At 34.9% G+C, this 12,928-nt stretch overlaps 1 protein-coding gene across 14 annotated transcripts in view; it reads right to left on the bottom strand.

The window, feature by feature from the left end:
* The window catches only part of DLG1 (discs large MAGUK scaffold protein 1), a 278,066-nt gene that overhangs the window by 243,786 nt on the left and 21,352 nt on the right, over positions 1 to 12,928 (bottom strand). The gene's annotated exons all lie outside the window — the stretch shown is intronic.

The following is a 12,928-nucleotide window of genomic DNA, read 5'->3' as shown; positions in this document are numbered from 1 at the left end:
GGAATCTTTGAATATATTTATAGGATAAAGAAAGGTACCAAGGTTCAAGGAAGAGAAAGAGGTTATAGATATCAAATGAGGAGAAAGAGAATGAGATTCCAAAGAAAAAAGATCAAGAGCACAACAGAAGCTGTCATTAAAGGATCAAGGGCATAATAGAAACTGTTAGTATTAATTCTCTGAGGTGACTTTCACATAATTGAAAACATACTTTTATAAAGTTAGGAATTTTTACAAGCATGTATCACTCTGACAATCCAAAGGGGGTGGGGAGGCTAAGAGCACATGAAGGGATATCATTGTTCTAATACTGAAGATAGTAATGGATGCCAACACAGATACAGAACAAAGTTACCTAAATCAGCTACTGAAAACATTATAGAATCAAAACTCGTAAATCTAAGACATACTGGGAGGCCTTCCTGCAGCATATAAATCTATAACCACTGTGGCATACCTAAGCTTTAACAAGTTTTCTTCTAGATTAACATCTTGGCATAATATGGCAGCCCTTTCACTTCTTACATGGTGTTTCTTTACATTTCACTTCCATTACAAAGTTACTCATTTGGGAGTACGTCCTTCAGTTTTAGTACTAACAACTATCGTTTAAATGCTGGAATAGGACCGCCCTAAGCTATAAACATAAAAATATAAAAGATTATGTAATAGTGAATGTAAAATAACAGCAGAGCGGTCATCAAAATCACCTGCAGACATCTCATGTATAATTCACTCAGTATACCTATGAATTTTGGACTTGATGACATTTTTTAATTACAGGGGTTTTGCATAGGGGTTGTGCATTATTTCAAAAGTTGTATATTTGTTATTTTTATAACATACCCCTTAAAAATTGGAATGAGACAACACTGTAAATTTGGTGATGGGAAGAGTGAATTAGAGTTCAGACTAGCATCTCTGTGATGTATTGTCTCTGAGATAGAGCTGTCTGCTAGAAAAACAGAGCATCAAGAAAAAGGATAAGAACCTTGAGTTCAATGATAAAGGAAATAGGAAAAGACACTGACCATCAATACATCTGATTATTACTTCACAGGCAGGGATTCAAAATTTTAATAGTTCATAAAATTATAAAATTTTGTCAGCTGTCTTCCAAAGTCCATAGTATGAATTGAAGCAGAGGTCTGCTTCAGGGATACAGAATTATAGGCTAGGTGGCACCAAAGATCAAAAATGTACTGAGTTTGGGGGTGCCTGGGTGGCTCAGTCGGTTAATCCGGCTGACTTCGGCTCAGGTCATGACCTCAGGGTTTGTGTTCAGCGCAGGGCCTGCTTTAGATCTTCTGTCCCGCCCCTCCCCCATTCACACACACTAAGATAAAAATAAATATTAAAAAATGTACTCAATTTAGGGGCACCTGGGTGGCTCAGCAGGTTAAGCATAGGACTACTGGTTTCAGCTTAGGTCATAATCTCACAGTTCCTGAGATCTAGCTCCACATCATGCTCTGTGCTGACAGCATGGAGCCTGCTTGGGATTCCCTCTCCCCACCTCTCTCTCTGGCCCTTCCTCGCTCATGCATTCTCTCTCTAAAAATAAACATTTTTTTTTTTTTAATGTACTGAATTTGAATATGGACTGGCAGCATTATAGAGATAATGGCATTATAACAATTTTAAATTTCTTCACTCTGATAACTGTATACTAGGTGTTTTTAGATATAGTCATATAAAATAAAGAAAATAAGTTATTTTAAGAAAAATATCCTTGTTCATAGGCAATACATGAAGTATTTAAGGATAAATGATTCATGACGCCTGCAATTGCTCTCAAATGGGTCAGCAAAAATAAAAGTTTATGTATATGTGTGTGTGTGTACATACACAAGGCAAGCAAAGTGACAAATCACAGTTTACTTTACAGTTCTTGCAATTTTTCTGTTGATAATTTTTTTTTCAAAATACTAAATTTTTTAAACAACCAGAGACTTAAACAGAGCCCAAATAACAGTAAAATATAAGCCCATAAGAAAGGTACAAAGTGCTACAGGCATTCAGAAGAGATGAGTTTCAGCTAAAAGATGGGTTGAACACTTCACATGGAATGTTTCTGAGCTGGGCCATGCCAGACAGAGTAAGATAAGGACACTGCAGTTGAAAGGAATGGCAGTGTTGGTAGTGTTCACATAACTTCAAATGTTCTTATCAAGGAAATAGGAGTTGAGCAATTATTTTCTTTAAAAAAAAGAATAAAGCAAATGAGATTACTATTTTAAAATTTTCCTTTTCATTCTTCCTCAAAACAAACAAAAACAGCTGTTTACTGTAACAGCTAACAGAAACTACCAGTCTAACTGAACAGTATTTAATTCTATCTTTCAGAGAAAAATAAGGCAGTGAATACTGATATGTATTCCCAATTCATGATGTAAAACCAACAACTAAAAACCTTAAAAATTAATGAAAACCTTAACTAGAACGTATCTGTCCATTCTTACAATCTAATGAGCTTTAGAAATGTTACTTACTGTAAACTAAAGACACAGCTCTCAACAATGAAGTGGTTTTAAGAAAATTGAAAGAGTGTTAAATGACTAAAAATAAAATAACTCTTGCTTTCTGGGTCTTCCTTTTAGCAAAACTTCTAAAAACTAAATTTAAAAGACCACCTTCTTTCAGATAAGAGATTAAAATAAGTATTTTTAATCAGTCTAATGTCTATTATCAGAAAAAGATCTTAGAATAAAATGCCCAAATTTTCCTTTTTTTTTTTTTTTTAGCCCAAATTTCCTTAATGGCTAAATACAGTTAAATAACTGGCTCTATGGTTCACTTCAGCAGTTGGTAATTACAAAAATCAGAAGCAGGCCAAATGCCTATCAAAAAAGACATATCTATACAGGAATACCAGGCAGCAATCAATAAGACCACGGCAAATATGGCTAATACGGAAAGATAGCTAAAACATTAAGACATGCTGAAACACAAAGCTGTAAAAATACAAGCTAAAAACAGTATATTAGTATAATATGACTATTTTAAAAATCAGTCCCAGAAATATGCAAAGAAAAACATGGTAGATTATACCAAACCATTTTCAGAAGCTCCTGTGCAGGGAGGGATTTCATTTTCTTATGTCAAATAGTTCTGCAAATTTTTTGTAACAAACTTCCTTGTTATGTTTCTATCTCTAATTAGTTCCTTCTTTCCTTATTTTATTTCCTTCATTGTGATACTTTCACTTATCTAGGCAACAAGTCCAAGTACCAAGAAAGTTATTAAATACAGAAACATGTGCCGTGAAGCTGAACTACTGAGTTCTAATCTGGTTTTCTACATGGTAATAATGTAAGTTTGGGCAGTCAAAACATCCCTGAACTATATATAGTTTGCTGAATTCTCAAGTGAGTATTAGCTCCAAATACAAAAGACCAAACCCTAGCTTACCTCATATACATCAGGAGACTATAACAAGAATCCATGCTCTTATGGCATCTCAAAACATTATCTATCATGTATGTGAGTGTGTCCTTTAAAACTATGCAGTTTGAAAATAATGTTATAAGTATTATCCATTCTTATGGAGTATGTGTGAGTTTTTTAAGACAGGAAGAAAGAATACATCATATAGTTTTAAAATATTAATACCATAATGGGTCGTTAAACCAGTGATGTTTCTCAAATTTTATTTTACCAGTTCTGGGACAAAAGGCTAAAGTTGGTAGACTGTCACCTGCCTCTATATTCTCTTACCTCTCAAAGATAATGCCTCAAAGAAAAGGCAATCACATGGAACAGAGAAAGAGAAGCCATTATTGCTGGCTGATTCTAGTTCTAAGGCAGTGAAAGTTCAAAATGAACTTGGAAAAACTGTGCTAGAGAACAAGGACGTGCTCAAAAACCAATGCAGCATGTCAAAAGGACACAGAGGGATCCGGATCTCTTCAATGGATCATCCCAATCCCTGGCACAATGTGAGTATCCAAAGAATAACTGAAATGGCCTGTAAACACTGCATAAGTAAACTCTCAGTCACTAAATTAGTGATAATTTTTTTTAAAAAATAGAGTAACAAAAAAGGGAAAAGCTTACTAGCCAATTTTGAAAGGAAATACTGCACAAACTTTACTAGCATTAAAACAAAATACAAGCTTTACCCTGCCCATCTTTTTCTTTCCTCTTTAAATGACATTAACTTTTTGAAGCGATCATGCCAGTTGCCTTACAGAATACCACATATTCTATACTTGTTTTTTGTTTCCTGATGTTGCTTAAGTCCTCCCACGAAGTCCTGTATTTCTGTAACAGGAAGTTAGATGTAAACATTGATTATACTCATTTTTGATAAACAGACTTCATAATGATATATTGAATTTCATACTGCATCGCACCAGGAAGCACATAGTATCATATCAGGTTGTTGCACTTGTGATGAAAACTTAAAGGTGGCAACCTCCAGATCTTCCAGATCAACCTCCAGATCTTAAGTATCTGTAGGTGGGTACTTCAGCAACTTGAGTAAATTTTTACCTGACTGACCCATTAATGATCCTTCCCTGAATCACTCATTTCATCAGAGGTTTCAAAATATTGATTCACCACACCCCCATTTTATCATTCCATTTGTATTTATTAGCTGGTATTCTTCTGTAAAAGATACTTTTCCCTTTCAACTAGAAATGAAACTTTGTTACTCTTACAAAGGCAGGGCAGAGCTAATATATTTGGAGACAGCTGTAAAAGTGAATTCGAGAGAAAATAAAATAATTATTATGAATTTTGTTAGGTGTGATAACAGTACTAGGGTTGTTTACACAGGAGGATGTTTGACTATTCTTGGTCATAGGAGATGTGTGCCAAAGTTTTCATAGTTTAAGAGCTGGATGTCTGCAACTGATTTTCAGATAATTTCCCAAAAATATACATACACAGAAAAAGCAAATATGACAAAATGTTAGTAATTGTTGACCCTATGGATATTTGGAAATTTGCTGTATTATAATGGGTGTTGTACTATTCCCTTGATTTTACTAGACATGGAAGATTTCTATGATAAACAGTCAGAAAAATATATAATCACCTTTAGCCTACTACTTAATTACAATATGGAAAGAACCACAATTCTCACTTCATTTGAAAAATATTTACTGAACAGCTACCACATGCAAGTACTACATTTAGTAAATAAGACAGTACCTAACCTCAAGGACTCCAAATAACACAAAATAATATATATTTCAGCATTTAATTATAACAGTGATGAGTATAATCAAGCAGAGGCAGAAAGTGTTATAATAGAGGCTTGATAAATTGAGAGGTAAAGAAAGCCTTCTATTCAGGAAGTGACCTCTTAGTCATCCTTAATTCTTTTATTGTGATCTCCATCTTACTCTCCCAACCCATTTCCAATCTGTCCCAAATCCCTGTGCTCTACATTTTAAAATATCCGTAATTCATCCACTTGGCACCTCCATTATCACCACTTTGGTTAACGCCTACATGCATCCTTAAACTGGATCACCAAAACAGACTCTTAACAGGTCTCCTGCTTCTACTCTTACCAAAGACTATTTTCAACAAAACAGCAGAAGTGATACTTTTAAAGGTTACGTTAAATAACATCACTCCTTCGCCCCAGACCCAGCAAAAGCTTTACATGATCTGCCTTTGCCTTACCTTTGACCTCATCTCTCACCACTCTTTCCTGTACTCACTCTGCTCCAGCCACACTGGTCCTCTTGCTATTGCTCGTAAATTCCAGCCTTATGTCTTAGAGTCTGCACTCTACTTAGAGGAACTGGTTGTTCCTCTAAATAGCTGCATCAACTTCCAACTTGTACAAATATCACATTTTCAATAAAATACCCTACTAAAAAGTGCAAAGTACCCTGCAATGTACTTTGTGAAACTGCAAAGGAATCAGACATTCCTGATACTCTCACTCTATTCTCTTTTTTTCTTCTCATATCACTTATCACCTTCTAACATACTAGATAATTGATTAATTTATTGTTTATTACCTGCATTGCCACTAGAATGTAAGTAAGCTCCATGAAGACAGGGAACTTTGTTTCTATTCAAGCTCCTTGTCCAAGGCATGATATATAATAGGTGATCAATATTTGCTGAAAAACTGACATTTAAGATAAAAGGCTAAAAGTGAGCTGGAGATGGCAAGAGACAACTTCCTACGCAGAGGAATTATTATATGGGGGCCCTGAGCTACAAGGAACCAGTAGCCAAAGAATGAAAGACTTCTAAAAAATGAGTGGAAAACAGGCAGTGGTCAAGTAATTTACAACTTCTGAGTCTCATTAGGGATCTCCCACTTTATTATGAAAGAAATGAAAAGCCAATGAAGGGTAATGACATGATATGCATTTTATAAAAATAATCTTCAAAAGGGACAAGTTTGAATGCAGATAGGTTGATTAAGGGGACCATTAGAATAATCTAGGCAAAAAATGAGGGTGGTTTAGACTGGAGTGTCAAGAATGGAGACACAGTAAAATGCTGATTCATGTGAAATTTTGCAAACTGCAGTATGGATTACACGTGTAAATGTGAAAAGCAAAATTAAAAGTTTTTAACAAATAATAAAGTAGGACAACTTTATGACTTTGGAGCTGAAAACCATTTTAATAGGCACAAAGAGCATTAACCATAAGATATACTGAAAAGATATCATTTGGAAAAGCATGCCCCAGAGTGGGAAAAAATGTATGTTATTCATATATCCAACAAAGGAACCATATCTAGATAGAGAGACCTCCTAAAATCAGTAAGATGAAAGACAATCCAAAAAAAAAAAAAAGGACAAGAAACTTAAGTAGACCATTCACAAAAGATAGCAAAATGAACAATAAACATATGAAAAGGTGTTTGTTAATCTTGTTAATGATAGGGAAAATGCAAATACCCATATGAAGTATGACCACACACCTACCAAAATGGTTAAAATTATTAATAAAAAGACTGACAATAACAAGTGTTGGCAAATAATGTGAAGCAACTGAAACTTGCACATACTGGCGGTAATTACAAAAAACAGGCATAATCACTTTGCAAAAGTGTTGTCATCATGTCCAAAACTAAACATATGCGCATCATTTTCACGACTGGGTATATAAACAACAGAAATGCATACACAGGTACACCAAAAAATATACACACAGTTCTGCTATAACATTTTGAAAATGCAAATTTGTTCCAATGCAATGATGTGTTAGGGAACAATATTAGCATAACACAAATTTCATGTTTGTTTATGCTCAATCTTGTCCATGAGAAACACTAGGTGAGAACAGAAAATTGCACCCAGATCAAATGAACCACACAGAAATACACAAAATACACACATTTCAGCCTTCAGCTTTTCCTAAATGTTATGATTCATACCCATCTACACCTGTTGTGTTAACAACTGTTCATCCAATTTCAGGTAAATCCCTGGGCCAGCACTGCACAGTAACTCACAGGTTGCAACCCTGACACACACTCCCACAGCAAATAAGATTTATTTTCAAGATAAAATGCCATCTTTATTATAGTACTTATGTACTCCTTAACCATTTAACATGTGTGAAACTGTGCTACTATTTTTATTAGGATCTTATCTTTTTTTTTTATATATGTCACCCACCAAGTTTTAAGCTTGGAGTCCCCAACTCTACATAAGCCTTGTGGTTTTCTTTTTTTTTTTTTTAATTTGTTTTAACGTTTATTTATTTTTGAGACAGAAAGAGACAGAGCATGAACAGGGGAGGGGCAGAGAGAGAGGGAGACACAGAATCTGAAACAGGCTCCAGGCTCTGAGCTGTCAGCACAGAGCCCGACGCGGGGCTCGAACTCATGGACCGTGAGATCATGACCTGAGCCGAAGTCGGCTGCTTAACCGACCGAGCCACCCAGGCTCCCCAAGCATTGTGGTTTTTATTGCACAACTTTGCACAGTGTAGTGATTGTTAAGAATGTATATGTTGTGCTATAACAGAACTGACTGTAAAAGAATGTTCAAAGCAGCACTAACCCAAAACTGGAAACAATACAAATACCCATCAATAGAATGGATAAATATACTGTAGTGTATCATACAATGAAATATTACACAGCACAGAGAATGAAAAAACTTCCACTTATGGATGAAATTATCAAATATAAGAAAAAAGAAGCTAGACACAAGAAAATATATACCATACACAATCTGTTAATAAATAGTTTTAGAAATGCAAAACTCATCTATGGTGATAGAAATCAGGATGGTCCTTTGAAGAAGAGGATATAGGTAGGGACTAGGAAAGGTACAAGGGAGATTTTGGGGTACAGGTATATCTTTAACAAGAGATGTAATGTACATACCAGAAAATTCACCAAATTTTAAAATGTACAATTTACTGGTTTTTAGTATATTCAGAGTTGTACAACCATCATCGCTACGTAATTCTGGAACCCCATTAGCAGTCATTCCATTTTCTTTTTCTTGACCTAGTGTACTGACAATGCAGTAATTCATCAAGCTACACATTTGTGATTTGTGCACTTTTATGTACAAATACTACCCACTACTTCAGTAATTTAAGTCAATGCTTAGAGGACTTCAGATTAAACCTAGCAGACTGATTTTATAACTCTACAATCTCCTAAAATTCTACTTAAAGCAGATGGATTATTTTAAAGCATTAAATCAAAAGATCAAAGAGAAGGTAAAAAAAAAAAGTTATCTTCCCTACTCCACTCAGTTAATTTCTTTCTGAAATGAACTCAGAAGGGCTGAAACAGGGCTTGGAGATAGCAGGGATAACTGAAAACAAATACATTACTGAAAACAGACTAAGTGTGTATTCTTCCAGATATACCTAACTTCTACGTTTTTTTTTTACAGTCATACTATACCTCCTGATATGCATACTATATACCTGATATGCAATCATTTAATAACATATAGATATATAAGCTATATTTTCATGCCTGCTATTTTATATTGCAGTAAGTGGCTGTAACATTACATGTTTATTCAATTTCCTTTTTTTAAATTACTTTTTAAAGTAATCTCTACACCCAATGTGGGGCTCAAATTCACGACCCTGAGATTAAGAGTTGGATGCTCTACTGACTGAGCCAGCCAGGCACCCCTATCCAGTTTCTTACTGATAATCATTTAGATTGTTTCCCTGTTGATTTTTATTAATATTACAAATAGTACTGCAATGAACATGCATATATATATATATATATATCTGAATATATATTAATAATTTGTGTGAGTACATCTATAACATATACTAAACCAAAGAATATGAATACTGTTGTCTTTCAGAAAGGTTGCACAACTGTACCTCCTACCCACAGTATAAGAATTTCTGTTTCCTCACATTTAATTAATCTTTGACAATCAAACTAGTTAAAAAACACTTTATTAATTTGATATGCATGTTTTCAAAGTGAGGTTGAGCATCTCTTTATAGGCTTATTGGGGCACGTGTATTTCTTTTTCTCTAAACAATCCATTAACATCCTTTGGTCACTTTTCTATTGAATGTTGACGTTTTTCTTACTGATCTTTAAGAGGTTTTTTGAGTTGAGAAGGTTGGAAATTAGTCCTTTTTCATAAGTGTGGCAAGTTTTCCCCCAGCATATCCTTTCAGCATCTCAATTGTTTAATGCATCTTTCAAGATATAGAAGTTCTATAACCAAAGTTCAAACAATCAAACTTTGTGAGGTCCACAAAGAAATTCTACAAAGTCAGCATTCTTAACTTTTTCTTTTTTCTGGATTTTGTTTGTTGCCATGCTTAGGAAAGTTCTTCATAACCAAAAATCATTAAAATGTTATGGTTTCATTCTTTTTTTAAACCTTTGAATCTTTGATCTGCTTGCAATGTATTGTCAAAAACAGAACTGCCATAGACTGAATGTTTGTGTCCCAACCACCCCCACCCACACACATACAAAATTCATACACTGAAATCCTCAACTCCAATGTGATGGTATTAGGATGTGGAGCCTTTGGGATGTGATTAGGCAATAAGCAAGGAACCTTTATGAATGGAATTAGTGTCCTTATAGAAGAGATTCCAGTGAGCTCCCTCACCGCTTCCTCAATGTGAGGACACAGTGAGAAGATGGTAAACTATGAACCAGGAAGTAAGCTTTCACTAGACACTGAATCTACTGGTGACTTGATCTTGAACTTTCCAGCTTCCATAACTGTGAGAAATAAATTTGTGTTGTTTATAAAACACCCAATCTGTGGTATTCTGTTACAGCAACTCAAAAGGACTAAAACAGGATCCTGCATCCTTTTCTGTTGGAACTTCTCATTAAATCAGGCAATTGCTCCTACTCTTGCATCCTGCTTCCTTTCAAATATTCTTCCTTACCATCTCTAAAATTCACTCTTATTTTAAAACAGATTTGTTTTCATAAAAATGACACATGCTCACTATTTTTAAAAAGTAATGGAGAAAAGTACTAAAAATAAAAAAATCCCCATCACCCAGAAACTATCATTAATATTAAGCAAACATTATTCCAAACTCACTAGGTATACATTCAAAGTAGGGGACATACATACCAAATAGAAAAAAGTTCTAAGACAATAGGATACTATCATGTCACTTTAAAAATAAACAGTATTATCATTTTACTACATCAGAAGAAACAAAGTTACAAGGGCACAAATTAACTGACAAATGAGGATTTGTCAAGTTAGAGCAGTTACCAACTGTAAAAACAACAAAAAGGACAAGAAAGAAAAATGAAAGAAAATGTCTTTACAAGACAAAGATTTTCACTTTAAGAGAGTAAGAGAAGCATGCCCTGGAAACTGCTCAATCTCAAATACTTTTTGCAAAACAACAAAAAACAAACAAACCCTCTTTATGATAATCCTACAAAAGCGAACATAAAGTAAAAGAGACAAGATTGTGTTGCATGCAATTTTGTCACAAAAGCACGATCTTACTTTTTAATCCAAGAATTAGTGAACAAGTGCAATAATAACCAAAATTTTGTACAAGACAAAGTATTTTCATAATTTTCATATTATGTTTCAAGTTATAGTCAAATAAAAACTTTCTCTACATTTGTTTTAATTTGGATCATTGGATTCTCTTCAACTACAAAACAAGTAAGGTGAATTAAATGATCTAAGTCTCTTTTCAGTCCTAAACATGCCTCAAAGAGTCTCAAGAGATCACGTCAAAGGTCACTTAGCCAAGTTTTCTATCCAAATTAAGCATAAATAGATGTGGAACAGGGGAAAATACTTTCCTTCTCTTATAGCACTCTCAAAAAAAGTAGAAATTAAATTTCTAAATATCCCAGGCATTTAAAAAAAATCCTTATGACTGCCATCCATCAGTGTGTTTCAAAACTATTTACATTTTCAGACTAACATCCATCAGGGTATTCTGTCTTCTGCAAAAAGAGTACTTCCCTTTAACCAAACTTAGCTCACTCAAATTTGACACAGATTTTCCCCTTTTTAAAACAATCTAGGAGTGATGAACACACCTCCATATTCCCGTTACTAAGTCTATTCATGAATGGATATAAATTTCAAGCACAGTAGAGCATTTTCCATGTGCCAAGCCCTAAGCAACATTTTTAATCATATTCACTTCTCATCCATCTTCCTAATCAATAAGATCTGTCATATATAGTCAGAAAGTTCTTATTCTTCTGTTCTATTCTCCTGTTAACATGTCCATAATATACTTGTCAAGAGATGCATGGGGCGCCTGGGTGGCGCAGTCAGTTAAGCGTCCGACTTCAGCCAGGTCACGATCTCGCACTCCGTGAGTTCGAGCCCCGCGTCAGGCTCTGGGCTGATGGCTCGGAGCCTGTTTCTGATTCTGTGTCTCCCTCTCTCTCTCTGCCCCTCCCCCGTTCATGCTCTGTCTCTCTCTGTCCCAAAAATAAATAAACGTTGAAAAAAAAAATTTAAAAAAAAAAAAAAAAAAGAGATGCAGAAACACCAGCACCACACACAGCATTTCTAGGTAGCAGTGCCTCATTTCATAAAAGTTGAAATTTTCCAGTACTATTTTTTTTTTTAAGATTTTTAAGTAATCTCGAGGCGCCTGGATGGCTCAGTCGGTTAAGTGTCTGACTTCGGCTCAAGTCATGACCTCATAGTTCTTGAGATCAACCCCAGAGTCCGGCTCTGTGCTGACAGCTCAGAGCCTGGAGCCTCCTTCAGATTCTCTGTCTCCCTCTCTATCTGCCCCTCCCCCTCTCGTGCTTGGTTTCTCTCTCTGTCTCTGTCTCTCTCAAAAAATAAACGAACCTTAAAAAAATATTCAAAAAATCTATTTGGGATGGATCATAAGTACAAATGACACATCAACAAAAAGGAATGGAAACTGAAATGATCCAAGAGAAAGTGACAAAAAAAAAAAAAAGTATGCACAGATAACACTAGAATCTCTCCCTAATCAGAGAGAAACACATTAAGTTCAGGCCAGGATTAGTAAAAAGAACTCTGAATTGGATGTTAAGAGGTCTGAAATCCAAGGGTAGACTTGCCCAAACTAGCTGAATAGGCTGGGTCAAGTCATTCATTTTCTTCTGGATCTCAGTTTCCTAATCTTTAAAATAAAAAAAGAGGGATCAGATGTGCCCCCTCTTCTAAAATTTTACAATTCTATGTGACTTAATATAAAAAGGAAAACTTGGAAACTGTCTACTTCATTACCAAAGGGCTGTCTTGTTGCTGCCCACCACTACTTTTCCTTGATATATTACTAACCAAAGAGAGGCTGATTCAATTTTCCAGATACTTCTCTAATACAAACTAGAAGGAACTAGAATCAAATTCAGTCAACCACTTTCAAATGACCGTTTCTCAGATAGAAGGCTCATTACAAAATGCTTCATATCTCTGTTCTAACTCCACCAGCAATAGTGTATCATAACAAAAAAAAAATATTACTAGTTTTTAAAACTTTAATAGACAGTTTTA

Source organism: Lynx canadensis, chromosome C2, assembly GCF_007474595.2.
Source record: "Lynx canadensis isolate LIC74 chromosome C2, mLynCan4.pri.v2, whole genome shotgun sequence".
Taxonomy (NCBI): domain Eukaryota; kingdom Metazoa; phylum Chordata; class Mammalia; order Carnivora; family Felidae; genus Lynx; species Lynx canadensis.
This window is presented reverse-complemented; position numbering and strand designations above follow the sequence as displayed.